Below are 15,690 nucleotides of genomic sequence, written 5' to 3' on the forward strand. Positions count from 1 at the left end.
TTACCATCATTATTGAGAAATACATGAATGTGAGAAAGAGAGTTTGTTGTATGTTTGTTGATTTAGAGATATGCATGATAAAATGAATAGATTTGAAATAGGGAATGTGTTTCATGATTATGGAGCTGAAAGTTGATTTCTGAATACAATAAGAGAAGATAAAGCATGTGTGAGAATAAATGGAATGCTTAGCAAATAGTTCAACACTGAGAATAGGATGTCCTGGATTGTTTAAGGTATTTATAGATAAATATATAAGGAATGCTTCTGGTGTTCGTAGAAGTGTGTGGTTGTGGGTGTGTATGTAAGTGTAGTTTTCTATGCAGGTGATGCCATGGCATGGGGGAAGAAAGCTTGTTTGCAAAGATAAATAAGCAGAGAGAGAGATAGCGAATGGTGTTGGTGTAAATTAGATTTAACCAGATTTCCTTTCGTTTACTGATTGTGCCTTTAATCTATTTGGCTTATTATTTCTTACTCCTTTTCTACACTTTATATAATATTGCTTATTCCAAAAGGAAATAGTGTGATAGGTATTATTACTGTTACTACTACGATGATAATCATCATTCTGGCTAACCTCACCAATATATATTGTGCTTTACAGAGTAATATTACTTTATAAAAGGTATCTGATATATATACTTTTATTGAAAGTTTTAACAAAAATAAGAATGTAAACTAAAATAGAACAAAAAAAGAAAGAGAAAGGGAGAAAAAAAGAAAAAGCTAAAGGTGCAGAAAGAAAAACAGTAAAAGAAAATAGAAAAAAAAAGATATAAAGAAGTGGCTTCCAGTCTTCTTCACAGCACTTAATTCGTTCCATTATATTTTAACCTCTCTTTCTAAAGTTAGATCATGGCTCTCTTCTTTCTGTAATCTATCCTGTCTAATCATCAAAACCATAAATCATAAATTCATTTTTTCTTTTTTTATGCAAAAAGTCCATTAGGGGTTTCCAGTCACCGGTAAATGTAGATATTGCCTTTTCTCTAATCCAACAAGTCAATTTGGCCATCCCAGCAAGTTCCATCATCTTCACCAACCATTCCTCCATTGTGGGTAGTGCTGAATCTTTCCATCTTTGTGCATACAATAATCTCGCAGTTATGTACAAAAACGAGGTTCCATGACTCTGGATATCTGTTCTGAGAGAGATGTCTGTTCTGAGACCACTTCCTAAACTGCAAGAGCCAAAAAAGAGGCAAAATGGTGCATATCAATATTCTTAACCCAGTGATTCAAAAAGCAGACTGCAACATCCATGATTCCAATCGTCATCCTGGCTCGGGATGATGTGTTACCTTGGGGAAAATTGATCTTTTGTGACTGCCATTATCATAACATAAGTAAGTTCTGACTTAGATGAGAGCTTCTTTTTCTTTCACAACTTTTATTTTGAGCAAATTAAATTTAAAATTAATCTAGAACCTGGATTCTGAGAACACTGCTTGTAGTTTCAACTATGATTAGGAATGATGATGATGATTATTGAGAGCCAGTTTGGTCTAGTGGTTAAGGCAACGGGCTAGAAACCAGGAGACTGTGAGTTCTAGTCCCGCCTTAGGCATGAAAGCCAGCTGGGTGACCTTGGGCCAGTTACTCTCAGCCCAACCCACCTCACAGGGTTGTTGTTGTGCAGAAGACAGGAGGAGGAAGGCGTATTAGGTATGTTCACCGCCTTGAGTTATTTATAAAAATAAAGGCGGAATATTAAATAAATAAATATTGGTTTGTGTTTGTTTTGATAAAGTTGCTGTTGCTTTCCTTTGGTATTAATGGAAAACTATTTTTTTAATAAGTATTTTTTATTTCCTAAAAAGTTAATCCTAGAGTATAGCAGCTTTAGCATGGTGGCAATAGGGGAAATTAAACAATACAGTTGGGGAAAAAAAACCCTGTCCTTCGTAAATCACATCCAGTAGATTGTGATCTAATGAAACATGAGTTATGCTTGAGGATCATGTTTTCTCGTGACTTGTTTCTTTCCATTTAGTCAGAATTTAAAACTAAACTACAAGAGTAAGATTTCCAGTTATTTGAAAAAACTATTAGTTAAATTGGACTGTAAGTCAACAAGTATGTTAGGATTGAATACATGGATCCTAAGTATTATCTACTGAGAAGCCCAGATTTTGTTGTTTCCTGAAGATTCACACCTGATAGTTTTATTTCAATTAAGGTAAATATTTTTGATAGCTTGAACAATTACACATTTGCCTGAATTTGAAACAGTCCGTGAGAGCGGGTATATATTGTAGCAGCCAAAATTATGAGTACAGAACCTTTTCGCTCATTCCATTCACACTCAACCATATTCTTTTCTTTCATCACCCTTGTTTATATTGATGAGTCAAGTAGCAAGGGAATATTACAAAGAGCTTTTGTAAACATGTAGTTTTGGTTTTAAAGACTATTGCAAAGATAGTTCCCTAGTTTGCAATTAAAATACTGGATAGTAGATGAAGGAGAAGTGTTTCCATGGCCTTTTGAAGGGAGAAATTTGCAGTTGTTCAAAATACATGTGGTTTACCTTGTCAGGGTGTTCAGTCATCACTTCATTTTTTTCCATTTTTCTTCCCTGTTGGTGTGAATTACAGCTTCTAGTTATTCTTTGAGGTCATGTTCTTCTCAGCAGTCCAGTTGGAGATAGACCAGGTGCACTGTTGCACGCAGACCCTGTTAAGGCTACAGTTTTGATGTGCTTTGTGCTTGGTTTTTTAAAAAGATTGCTCTAATGGAGTGAAGTTTAATGGGTTTGGGGGGAAAAGAGACCATCTGGCTAACAGAAGGTTAGGGCAGGTAAAGTCTTGCTGAGAGTGCCCCACAGACTAACTCAGTGTTTCTGAAAAATGTGCTCAGTTGCTGCTTATGTTAGAGTTTTGAAATAGTGCCTTTCGGATTTGCAGAGCCAGCAGATCTATTACCACTGCTGTGACACAGGAGATAATTCTGTTGGGCAAGCAGCAACATGGGGGTGGTTCTATAGCAGAGGATGTGTAATGTCAACATGAAGCACTGGAGTTGGCACTAAGAAGAAAAGCAGCCATTTCATGCCAGTGCAGGAAGTCTAAACAGATTCTCCTTACTCCATGCTCTGCATCTTGTCCTTTATAGCACAGCCTTCCCATTTTGCAATAAAGCTGCACCTTTGTGTTTTGTCATCTGAAAAGTTCAGCCCAGACAGATTTCTTGGCTTTCCCCTGTCTCTTTCTGTTTTTCAATCTGCCTTTTTATTTCTCCTGAAGGAACTGAAGGATATTCCAAAAGCTTTGTATAATGAAGGCTGGGAAGGGATGTTGGAAGAGGTTCACAAATCTGGAGAAAAGGAAGCATTCAGTCATGTGAAAAGTCCTGAGCTTCTGATGAAGCTCCATTGTAATGTGTCAATTCCTTCCTTTGTCTCCAGCCCAGAGACACTTTTGTTCAATAGCTGCAATCATCTGAGAACACTATGTGATAACTATGAAGTGGGGAAGGGTATAGAATACTGCAAATGATACAGAAGAGAATGTGCAATTATGCAATTGCCATGTTATAGTAAAAATCCATCATAATTGTCTTTTAATAAGACAGTACTATAAATTTGGGGGGCATTACTTCCTTTTCTATAAATTCACTGCCATTCAATTAGCTGTGTCACCAGTAGGTTCTGTTAATTAAGAAGCCTGTTAAAAATGGCATATTCATTGTTACACTTTTATAGGCAAAGTTTTGGGAATGTTCAGAACTTTTTTTTAACTCTTCAGAATTTATTGACCAGCAGACCGTTCAGTATCTCTGTCAGGTGCATTGAAAATTGGGTTGGTTTAATCATCATCACCACCACCACCACCACCACCATCAGGGTTCTGCTTTACTAATACACCATGAAGTATTCCATGTTTACTAAGTTATGAGCACAGATGAGGTGTCTTGTTGTTTTTGTTGTTACCTATTCATCAGGATTTTCTAAGAAAAAGATATTATCCAGCCTTCTGTGAGTAGACACAGTACTGAAACACTCCCATGGAATGATTAAATTGAAATATTATTGAGACCTCAATGTGAGGTGTAGTTTGCATTTCTTGGCACCATCTGGGATGGGAGGGCAGATGTTAAACTGAAATTGCATAGCAAGAACCTTCTGTTGCTTGTCCTTACCTAACTGTTGCAAGGAGATTGGGGTGGGGGGGCATAATAAAATTGAGTTTTTATCTTATCTGTTGGTAATTGTTCAAGGTTTACATTTAGGTGTAATGAGATAATGGTCACCTTGCATAAACTGTTCTTACGTTGTTTTGTTAACATTGCAAGAGTTGGCACCTCCATTCACGCTAGGAACAAAGTTGAACTTATGTGTCTGTGTGTGTTCGGAGGGGGTCGCAGTGTATTTATCAACTTTGCATATAAAAGTTGTAGATTTTCATGTGGCTTTTCCTGTCCAAGTTCCTCTGTTTCTTTGTATCCCAGAAATACTCTGAATAAACACTGACCATGCAGGTAGGTTTATAAACACATGGCTTACGGCTAATCTTTTCTGTGTAATAAGGAATGGGTCATAATTTACAATTGGGGATGACTCGCAGTTACAGTCAATGAGTTGTATCACCAGGATCTTTCCTCCTGCTCACTAAAACAAACAGAAGTAGCTCAGGGCTACTTGAGCCTCTGTATTCCCAAGGAACTGGTTAGGCAACATCTAAAGCAACTTCTAACCCTAGTGTTACCCAAATATCCTGGACTACAACTCCCACAATTCTCCATTCAGAGATGAAATCACAATATGCAGGTGGATTTTTAAAAAATAGAACTCGGTTCCTGACTTGCTACATTCCAGAGACTGCTGAAGTCTATTTTTTAAATAAATAGTCTGATCAAGGTGCCTGTTGTATCTCTTTTTTAAAGTTTTTTTTTTGGGGGGTGACAGCAAATATGTAAACCATTTGACTGAAGGACTGAACAGCTGCTTGTCTTCCTGAGAAAGCCAGTGGTTTCATTCAGCAATATAGCCATACTAATTCCCAAGCCTGCTTGATAAAGAGTTAAATATGACTCTTGCCTAGTTAAGCATTGAAAATGAGCCAAACTTGAGTTTGCTTAGGTAAGACCAAGGAACAGAAGCAATAGGGTGTCATTGTTGTTCAGGGCAGGAAAATATGCTGATCAAAAGAATGTTTTTCTCAGGCTTAGTTCACCTGGATTGTTTCTGGCTTCCTGATTTTCAGGACTGGAATCTAGTAAAGGTGCCAGTCCTGACAATTCAGATCAAGTTTTGGACTATTGACCTAAACTATATGGGTTCAAAACCCCATATGTTCTGAGATGGCATACAGCAGTTTACATTTTCCATATAACTAACCTCAAGAGGTGCTGGAGGGTAGAATGGGGTAATCCCATGAAAACCACTCCATGGAGAGAAAGACCAAGGTACAATTTTTGATCTACCTTTGGGTCTGCTTCATATGATTGCAGTAGTGGTATTGATTCCTATCATCAGACTAATATTAATAGCTAAGAGGTGGTGGTGGGAGATGTCAATTAGCTAATTACAATGCATTTGCCAAACAGAAGTAAGTGGCTAAATATAAAGAGTAAGTGTCAATTATTCTGGAGATACCACAAGTCTACAATTGATATTGTCCATTTCATTTGAGTCACCATCTTGTTAGTGTCTTTAGTTTCAGGACAATGCTACACCTCATATTGTCAGTTTTTCTCTGTGTTTGCAGAAGCGTCTGTACCTTGAACTATTTATATGTACATCACACCTGTAGGAACAGACAGACTGGTGTGACATGTTTTGTGTTCTTCTGGTTGTCTTACTTGTGTGAGACAACACTATATAAATTTATATCTCATAGTAATTGGTACATGTGTATGTGCATATAGGTATAGATATAGATCCTCAGTAATACTTGTATCAGCCTTGAAAGGAAGGGTTGGATGATTATTGATGATTGCAGAGGAAGCAGAGACTGAAGCTTCTTGGCGGGCATAACGTTTAAACTAAAGATGACTTCCTTCTGTCCAGATGGCAAATACTTGCAGAGTCAGATAATGTAGGAGCCTACTTAGTCATTCCAAAAAAATGTTCCCTGTGTATTCTGTTACCAAATAACTATTCCACTGCTTTCTGGGAAAATGTGATGCTTATGACCCACTTTTCCTTTCAAGATGGAATGCATCATATACTAGATTTTCAAGCAACCAGTTTGAAAATGCAAATCTGTGTAACTTGACAGTTTTTGGGTATTTTTATACTGATTTTATTAAAAATTACAAGAACAACAGTAAAAACTAATACAAACTAAAAAAAGTAAAAGAATAGAAAGAAAAAATAGAAGGTGCAGAAAAAAAAAGAAAGAAAAATAGAATATAGTAAAGAAAAAAAAAGAAATATATAAAGAAGTGATTTCCCCCTCCTCACAACAAGTATAAATAATTTTAGTAACTTATCACCTTCTCTTAAAATACAACATATAATCTCTTCTTCCCATATCCCATCTCTTATTTATAAACAAATCCTTAAAGCCTTGTCATTTCAGTCCTTGTCATTTCAGTCCTTATTTGGTGTCAGCAGAAATCCATTCAGGGTTACCAGACATAATATACCTATTTTAACCTTGATCAAATAAACCAACTTTATATTCCTTCCTTTTACTTCTAACAATCTGGATCTTTAGTCCCTTAAAATAATGTCCTAGAACTTGATTTCTTTTTTGTTTTTCTTTATCCATTCTCACAAAATCCTTCAAGGCTTTAACAAGCCTCTTTTGTAAGTCCAATATAGGAAAATTATCCAGGTCATTCTCTTGGGTTGTTATTTGTATATACCTTTTCATTATTAAGACAACAGCCAGTTCCTTTTGTATGTCCAGTGTAACATCGTTTTCCATGTCATTCTTGTAGCCTATCATTTTAAAATCCACTTTCAAATCAGTCTTAATCTTGTCAGGTAAAACTTGTTCCTCTTTCATAACATCTTTTAAACACAGCCTATCTATAGAGGCAGACACTCTTAAAATTAACTTCTGGGTCCATTGTTCAAAAATATCCTTCAGTATGTCCAATGTTGAAATATTTTGCTTCATTCTGTATTTGTAAGTTGAATTTAAGTGTTCTCCTTTAATTGTAATCTTTAGTTCCTTCTTGTTCCCCCTAGTGTCCAATTTTTGAAGTCTTTTTTTTAAGAATTCAAAACAAAAGCATTTTCCCATGGGAAGGATTCTTATAATTAATTCCAAAATCTTATTTCAAATTTATATGGATCCTTAGTCCGTTTAACTTTCTAAAATCAAGGTTTTAATCACCATTTTGCTGTTTATTAAAAAAAAAAATTCTTGAATATTTTTTTTTAAACCCTTAAACTTGTATTTAAAACTACTTTTATTAAGGATTGGACGAAACTCATTTGGTGATTTCAGACTTGTTGTTCCAAAGGTTACTAATTGCTAAAAAGCAATTAGCAAGCCATTTCTGAAAGTGATTAGAAAAGGAAGTATGCAAATCCAGTGTCCTTTTAAAGGTGCCAACCATGCTTTGAGCAAGATGGCTATTCCCTCATCTCCCAGGGCTCTAAACCCACCAAAGACCGCTGTCTTGCGGTCTCCTCATGAGGAGCAACTATCTGCAGCACTTGTGGGTGATCTCAAGTCCTCTCCTTGTCCGGAGAGGAATTACGAAAAGTTGGTCTACTCGCTGGCTCTTCATTCCACTATGGTCATCAGCTCTGCTGTTTGTGGAGCCATCTTCAGTCCACCATTTCTTCCTTGGAAGTCCTGTAACTTCACAGTTTTTGTGTATGCTCTTTCATCCCTTTTTCTTCCTAGTCTTTTTCATTTTTTTCTTTTTGGTCTTTCACTATTGATTAACAAACTGGGGTATAGTGTGAGCTTAAACACCCTATAATTTGTGTTTGTAGTCATTCATGGGAAGGAGGGAAAATGATGACACATGTTAATGATGTAATCATGAAAAAGCTGTGAATTCTGTAGTTACCAGATATCCTGCTTTTGCTCTTAATAATTATTTTGTAATAAAGGTATCCATTTCAGTTTTGATTCATGGTGTTTTGTTGAACAAGATAATACTACATAGTTAATCTTCAAGCAAAGAAATGCCTCTCTTCCTAGATGCAGAAATTGCATTTCAGTTTGTTTCCGATTGAATAAATAAAAAGTCAGGGAACGCATGAATTTTATGGACCTTTGGATTTAAGAAACCATTGCTGGCTGTAGCTTCCAAATTTGTTTTGTTTCTCCTGTGACAGGAAAACTGAAGCAGCAGCAAAGGATGCTGTGCTCTACATCTCTCATGCATATTCTAGTTTATTACACAAGAATTTGGTTGTCTGAATGGCACTTATTTCTTTACCTATGGCTCTCTGCAGGAGCTGTGCCACTTTTTAAATAATCTTCAAAGTTTGTTTGTTTGTTTGTTTATTTATCAAATTTTCATCACTGCCTATCTCCCCCACATGAGGGACCCTGGGCGGTTCACAATAAAAACAATTAAAATTTCAATAAAATCATAAATACAACCATTAATCAGTCAGCATAAAATGCAATAAAAATCCAAGCCATGGCAGATCTAATTCAAACCATAAGGGCATAAAGCTGGTCCCCACAGAACTAGGGAATTAGTTATTTTCTATCCCACCTTTATTATTTTTATAAATAGCTCAGGTTATTTATAATAATCTCAGGTTCAAAGTTCATTGTAATTATATTTGCATAGGATCTAATGCACGTTTCCCAAGGTTTCTTCCAGAGTTGTTGGACTCCACCATGTCTATCATCATGTTCTTTAATCATCATTGCTAGGATTGTGGGATTTGAAGTTGGAGCAGGGTGGCCTATGTTTGATTTTGGCCTAGGCATTCTAATAAAAACTAAAATTAGTATGTTCATGGGAAAGAAGAAGGAAGGAAGGAAGGTTCTGTTAACTGATGAATATACATTTTTGGATGTACACACTTAAGAGCTAGAGATGATGTAGTCACTGAAGACTACATATGGACTTCAAGCCTAAATTCCTGCTCAGCCATGAAGCTTATCACTTTGGGCAAACATTATCTCTGTCACACACCAGCTTCTTAGGATGATTATGAGAACATTAGATAATGAATTCCTTGAATGTGATCAGAGTATAAATACTGTATTATGAATTAATTCCTGGATCTACTGCCTACATGTTTATTCTGAATAGATAACCAGGATTGCAAGCCTATGTGCACTTGCCTGGGAGTAAGCATATTTTAGAATAAAGTACATTTGAATAGTTAAGTATAGAATTGTACTGCTGGTTTCATTTATTCCACTGATTTATTATTTGCTTTTATTGTGATTTGCAAATAGAATATTGCAGATATTAGTATATCATATGATACCTGTGATGCATGGAAATTTTTAAAAAGATCTGCCTTGTCCTACATTCAGGAGATTTTTCTTATTTATCAGCATTTGAATTAGGCCTAAAGGACAGACACCTATCAAGAATCACACTAAATGTCTTTCTAGCCCAGTTGTTAATGGTTAATTCAATGCCTTGAGGAAAGTTGTGTATAGAACATAACCACAATAACCATTATTCTGACTTTGACAACTCTGAATTTTTGAAAATAACACTTCCTCTCTATTTCTACTGGCAGCTAAATATTAAATTTTGTAATATGAAACTGTTAATTTTTTTCTCAAAATGAATAGTGAAAAACTTTTCCTGGTGGCAAAACTGGAGTTAGGAAACTTCTCATTTTAGTTATTCCTGACTCTGATGTGCCAGTGGCGAGGAACAATGGGATAAAACCTCTCAAAGGTCTCATGCAATTATATAGAGACTCTGATGGTTTTCTCTCCTCCCACCCCAGAGATGATTTAGGAAAGCTGTCAAAGATGGATGTAGGTGACACTGTGATAAAGGCAGATTATCCACCATGTTTGGGCAGGTTGAGTCTGGTGTTCTGTGGGACTGCTCTGATATAAGAAACCTTAGTATCAACTTCTTTTTTTCATTTTTTCAAGTGAATTTCATTTTAACTTGCTGTGCCTGAAACTTTTCTACTTTGGATGAATCAGGCAAGCTTAAAGAAAGTCCTTGGAAGCTACCAACTTTAACCTGGCTGAGGGACATGTTCTGAAGAACTAGCTCATTAAGCAAACCTTTGAAAGGCATCTTCTGCAGAGCAACTACCCATTTTATTTGGTTAATGGTTGACCTAATTCTACTGTTCTGTTTCCTGGAATGCACTTTAATATAGAGAATGCACTGAACAAGATGGGGGATAAAAGCGGCAAAAGTCAAATCTGTCACTGAACTAAAATCAGTGCCATACTCAAAGAATATTGCAGATTTTGTTATAGGGTTTTTAAATGGCAAGGACTTGTTGTACAAAGTTTTAAGACCAAATATTGCTTCTTAGTATGAATATCAGTTAGCAATCAGGCTGCTGTATTTTGAAACAATTTGCAATTCCAAATAGTTTCCCAAGGCTATAATTTGTGTGTTTTTATATTTGTGAGTGTGAGTATGGCCACGGATTTCTCTTTGTCTGTATTGTCTCCCATTTCAAAAATGGAAGTGTACATATTTTACCTAGTGTATTTGCAGGTCAGCTTTGGTATTTAAATCGAAGCAAATTATGAAGGGGAAATTTTAACCTTTACCTTCTGGGAGAATATACCTTCATAAATTCTCCAGTTTAGACTGAATCTGACAATCTTAGTATAAATAAGCAGAATAAGAGCAATTTTCTTATAGAGTATTATGCTGGAAAGAGCTCTTCTAGTATGCACTGACTGGGGGTGAGAGCCTAAGCCTTGTGGATTCAATTAAAGAACTCTGATAGGTACATTCAACAGCACAGGTTGTCTCTATGTTGGCATCTATGTTGAGCATTAGTTTCTACATATACAGTGGTGCTTAAATGTTTGTGAGCCCTTTTGAATGTTCAATATTTCTTCTCCATATGACCTAAAATATGATCTGTTCTCCACACAAGTCCTAAAACTAGATAAAGAGAATCCAAATAAACAAATGAGTCAAAAACATTATACTTACTGATTGATTTATTGAGGAAAATCATCCAAAGCTACATATTTGTGTGTGACAAAAGTATGTGAACTTTTGCTTTCAGTAACTGGTGTGTCCCCCTTGGGCAGCAATAACTGCAACTAAACATTTCCAATAATTGTTGATCAGTTCTGCACATCAACTTGGAGGAATCTGAGCCTATTCCTCCTTATAGAACAACTTCAATTTAGGGATGTTGGTGGGATTCCTCGCATGAGTTGCCCATTTCAGGCCCTTCCACAATGTTTCTATAGAATTAAGATCGGGATTTTGACTTGGCCATTCCAGAACATTAACTTACTTCTGCTTTAACCATTCTTTGGTCATACAACTTGTGTGTTTTGGGTCACTGTCTTGCTGTGTGACCCACTTTTCCTTGAACTTCATTTTCCTGTAGAATTTGCTGGTACAATTCAGAATTCATAGTTCCATCAATGAAGGCAAGCCATCCTGGTCCAGAGACAGCAAAGCACGCCCAAACCATGATACTGCCACCACCATGTTTCAGAGATGGGATATGGTTCTTATGCTGGAATGCAGTGTTTACTTTTTGCCAAACATAACACTTTACATTCAAACCAAAAAGTTCTATTTTGGGCTTTTGCGTCCATAGAAGAGTCTTATAATAACCTTTTGACTTATCCACATGGTCTTTTGCAAGTTGTAGATGGGCAGTAATGTTTTTGGAGAGTAGATGCTTTCTCCTTGCAGCCCTGTCATGCACACTATTGTTGTTCAATGTTTTCCTGATGGTGGCGTCATGAACACTGACACTGGCCAATGAAGAGAGGCCTGTAGTTCCTTAGATACTACCCTGGGGTTCTTTGAGACTGCCTGAAGTATTACACACCTTGCTCTTGGAGTGATCTTGGTTGGTTGATCACTTCTGGGGAGGGTAACAATGGTATTAAATTGCCTCCATTTGTACATGGTCTGCCTGACAGTGGACTGGTGCAGTCCAAACTCTTTGGAAATTATTTGTGATCTTTTCCAGCCTGGTGAGCATCAACAACTGTTTTTTGAAGGTCCTCAGAAATCTCTTTTGTTCACACCATGACTCACTTCCACATACCTGTGTTGTAAAGATCAAACTTTGATAGTGAATATCCAGAATTCTGTTCTTTAAATAAGGCAGGACCTCTTACACTCACACCTGATTATCATCCCATTGATTTAAAACCATGACTGTGTTTTCCCCTTCAAATGAACTGGTAGTCCTAGAGGTTCATATACATTTGCCACACACAAATATGCAGCTTTGGATTATTTTCCTCAATAAATCAATGAACAATCAAATCAAATCTTTACTACGGTCATAGACTAGCATAGGAACAAGTATAATGTTTTTGACTCATTTGTTTAATTAGGTTCTCTCTCTCTAGTTTTAAGACTTGTGTGGAGAACAGATCATGTTTTAAGTCTTATTTATGCAGAAATATTGAACATTCAAAAGGTTTCACAAATGTTTAAACCCAACTGCATAGTACTCTCATTTTAATTTTGCTGGAAATGCTGTTTTTTAACAGAAAGATTTTCTTGTATGATTATAGCAAGCTTTTTTTTTCTTGTTTGGAGGTATTAATTGGCTTTCATCTTACAAAGAGCGATCTTTGTTTTTCACTGGAACCTACATGATCTACCACTTCTAAAGAGATATAAAGGTGTGGCTTGTGATAGGCCTTGGCTTTATAGAATAAGATGACTCATTCTATAATGCTTTCTAGTATTGAGGTTGAATTCCTGAATTCCATATAGTATTGAGCTTGGAGATTGCTTCCATATGATCCTTTCATTTTGAAACTGTGCTGTGAGAGCTGGTTCTCAGATTAATAATTCTAGTTACCATTACCAAAACGGTCAAGTACAGATTATCTCCTTAAAAGAGATAAGCCTCCTTTCCTTTACCTAGACAGCTCTTCTTATTTGAAATAGAGTAATTCCTGGAATTCTTCTGCTCTTTAAGTTTCTCCAGAATAAATCTTACTAATCAGAGCAGCAGGAAATTTGATCTTTTAGTTAATTTTCCAATCCAAGTGGTTATGAGAGAAATCTTGCATACTCCATGACATTTTATATGGGTCTAAATAATTTTAATTTGTATCCCGCTCACAACCGTCCTCACTGTTCTTCTTTAAGGCTGGAAAGATGACACTGCATTCAGTGCTTTTAGACTGGACGCTCTAGAGGTCTCCAATGGAAGTTCCCTCAGTCCTTTCACACAAAAATTCACTCCAGTTCTCTGCCTCCTTGTTATTTCTGGAGCTTAGCTTAGGTTAATGATGAAGATGCATTTTATTACTGTTGATCTACTTGCTTATCGACTGTGATTCCTGAAGGATCCACAATGGATTCAGATTTCTCTTCTGCCTAAACCTAGCTTAGATAGTGTAATTAATAAATATTTTAAATAAGTTTGCTTGAATTTATGTACTTGGGCTTTCAAAACAGAATATTCCAAGTGTCTGATCAATAAGAATAAGATAAGAATTCATTAAAATGTTTATTCCCTCCCTGCTCCCTTGCCCGCACACAACATGGCGTCCTAGTGCCTTCCTGAATAGCAGTACATTTACTGTTAAGACAATATATTGTGTTAATAAGAGTTTTAACAATGCATGATTTGCGATTAAGAGAAGTAACATGCCATGATGCGCAACAAACTCTCCTTCTGTGTGTTGTCTTGACCAGACAGCATGTTTGCTGCTTTTATCATTAAAAATCATAATCTTGCATATAGAAATTTGGACTTAGGTGCTTTTTAACTCGCTGTCTACAAAGTGAAAAAGATAATCTAGCTCTGTATGAAAGAATTCACTCAAAGCCAGACATTGTTCTAATCATAGTAGATCCAGTTTTCTGTATACTGTCAAAGAGAATAAACATTTATGAGGAAAAATTGCACATAAAAATATGTACTGAAATTGTACATAACCCAGAGATCATGTATGGGGTGCAGTACAGATTTGTTTGTTTGTATTTAGTGATGCTGAGGGTGGCTGTGTGTATGAGGAAATATACTGAAAATTAGTTAAGAGTTCATAATACACTGCTTGCTTGCTTGTTTATTTGGAGCATTTATATGGCCACCCGTTTCAGACAGTGTGCGTACAAGAAAACAAAAAAGAACATAAAGCAACACATACCTTGAAAACCCAGCTAAGACAATAAAATGGCAATCAGAACTAAAATACACTGTAACACTTCAACTGGGAACTCTGTTCCCAGTGTTTGAGGATCTGCATCTACAAAGCAACTGTTCTAAAGTAGGTACTGATACCTGGCACTCTGAGACAGTAGGGAGAAAGGACTTCTCCTTTTAGCTAGCCTTTCTCAACCTTTTGACCCTGGAGGAACCCTTGAAATAGTTTTGAGGCCTTGGGGAACCCCTGCACATTCAGGTTCAAATATAGGCCACAAGTCACAAAATTACTTTATTCGTTTCATGGGTAGGCCTGTATATATGCATTAACAGTGTTCTTAAACTAAAACTAAAGAATGAAACTTACCCCTTTAATGTGAAGTTGCCCCAAATTGAAATAATTTTTTAAATAAATTGTGATCTCCCAGGGAACCTCTAGTGATCTCTCACGGAACCCTGGTTGAGAAAGGCTGGTGTAGACTGTGATCCTGTCCTCCATTATTATTAAGTGCAAAAAATGGCTGAGAAATAGTTCATAACAGACAGTGGTAATAAACAGTGAGGTGACATTTCGTGCCTGATAGACATTGTGGGGCCTCTATTTCATATATTGATATTGTTCTTTCTGTTAAAGGTTTCCCATAACAATAAGATGCATGGGTTAATTGTGCTGTGAATTGTGAATTTTTTATTTTAAATTTACAGTATGTGAATTCTTTGATAACTCTTGGGAGTTGCATTTTGCTGTGGTAACTCTTCATTCATTTTATCTATTTATGAACTTTTAAGTTTTACATCTCTCTGAGACGCTATTATACTCCTTTGTAAAACAATTTTACTCTATTCTCATTTGTTGGATTTATTATTCTATGTTACCCTGAATGTCAAGCCTCTAAAGAATTTTTTTCCCCTGTAGAAAAGTGTGATTTAATATAAATAGACACAAATTTACAATGAAGGTGGTTTAAGCAGATTTCTATGTTTTTAAAGGAGAACAAAAGTTGTCAGCTACATGAATATAGACACCTTATGCAGAATAGTAGCATATTACCTGTTTTAGAGGCTCAACAGAATCTATTACCTGGACACCAAAGGATAATTTTGGATCTGTATATTAAAGTGGGTCTGGTTTATATCTCGCAAGCAGTGCCTCCCTGGATTTTACTGCAAAATGGTTCTGAGGCTGAGAGGACACGCTAAAGCTGTTGCAATGCACTTTTTAAAACCCAATATTTTGAATATTTCACATTGGAGAAGAAGTTTTTATTAATTCCCTCTATATGTGTATAAAAACTTTGCTTTGAAAATTTGAAGAGGAAAATTGAGATGTTCTTTTACTTCCTTTAGCACTTCCCAATGAGGGCCACATTTCTCTGAGCCTGGCTTGCCAATGGAATCTTCACAGCTTCTCATCACTCTTCCTTCTGTGAAGTGTGCTAATTAATCCATTGTCAGGCAGACCACAGCTACCAAGATAGGGAGATCAACCAGCTAGTGTTCTG

The 15,690-nt window shown here is 36.2% G+C and overlaps 1 protein-coding gene across 7 annotated transcripts in view; it reads left to right on the forward strand.

The window, feature by feature from the left end:
- The window catches only part of ZNF462 (zinc finger protein 462), a 146,800-nt gene that overhangs the window by 13,494 nt on the left and 117,616 nt on the right, over positions 1 to 15,690 (forward strand). The window lies entirely within an intron of this gene.

The sequence above is a fragment of the Candoia aspera genome, chromosome 2 (assembly GCF_035149785.1).
Source record: "Candoia aspera isolate rCanAsp1 chromosome 2, rCanAsp1.hap2, whole genome shotgun sequence".
NCBI lineage: Eukaryota > Metazoa > Chordata > Lepidosauria > Squamata > Boidae > Candoia > Candoia aspera.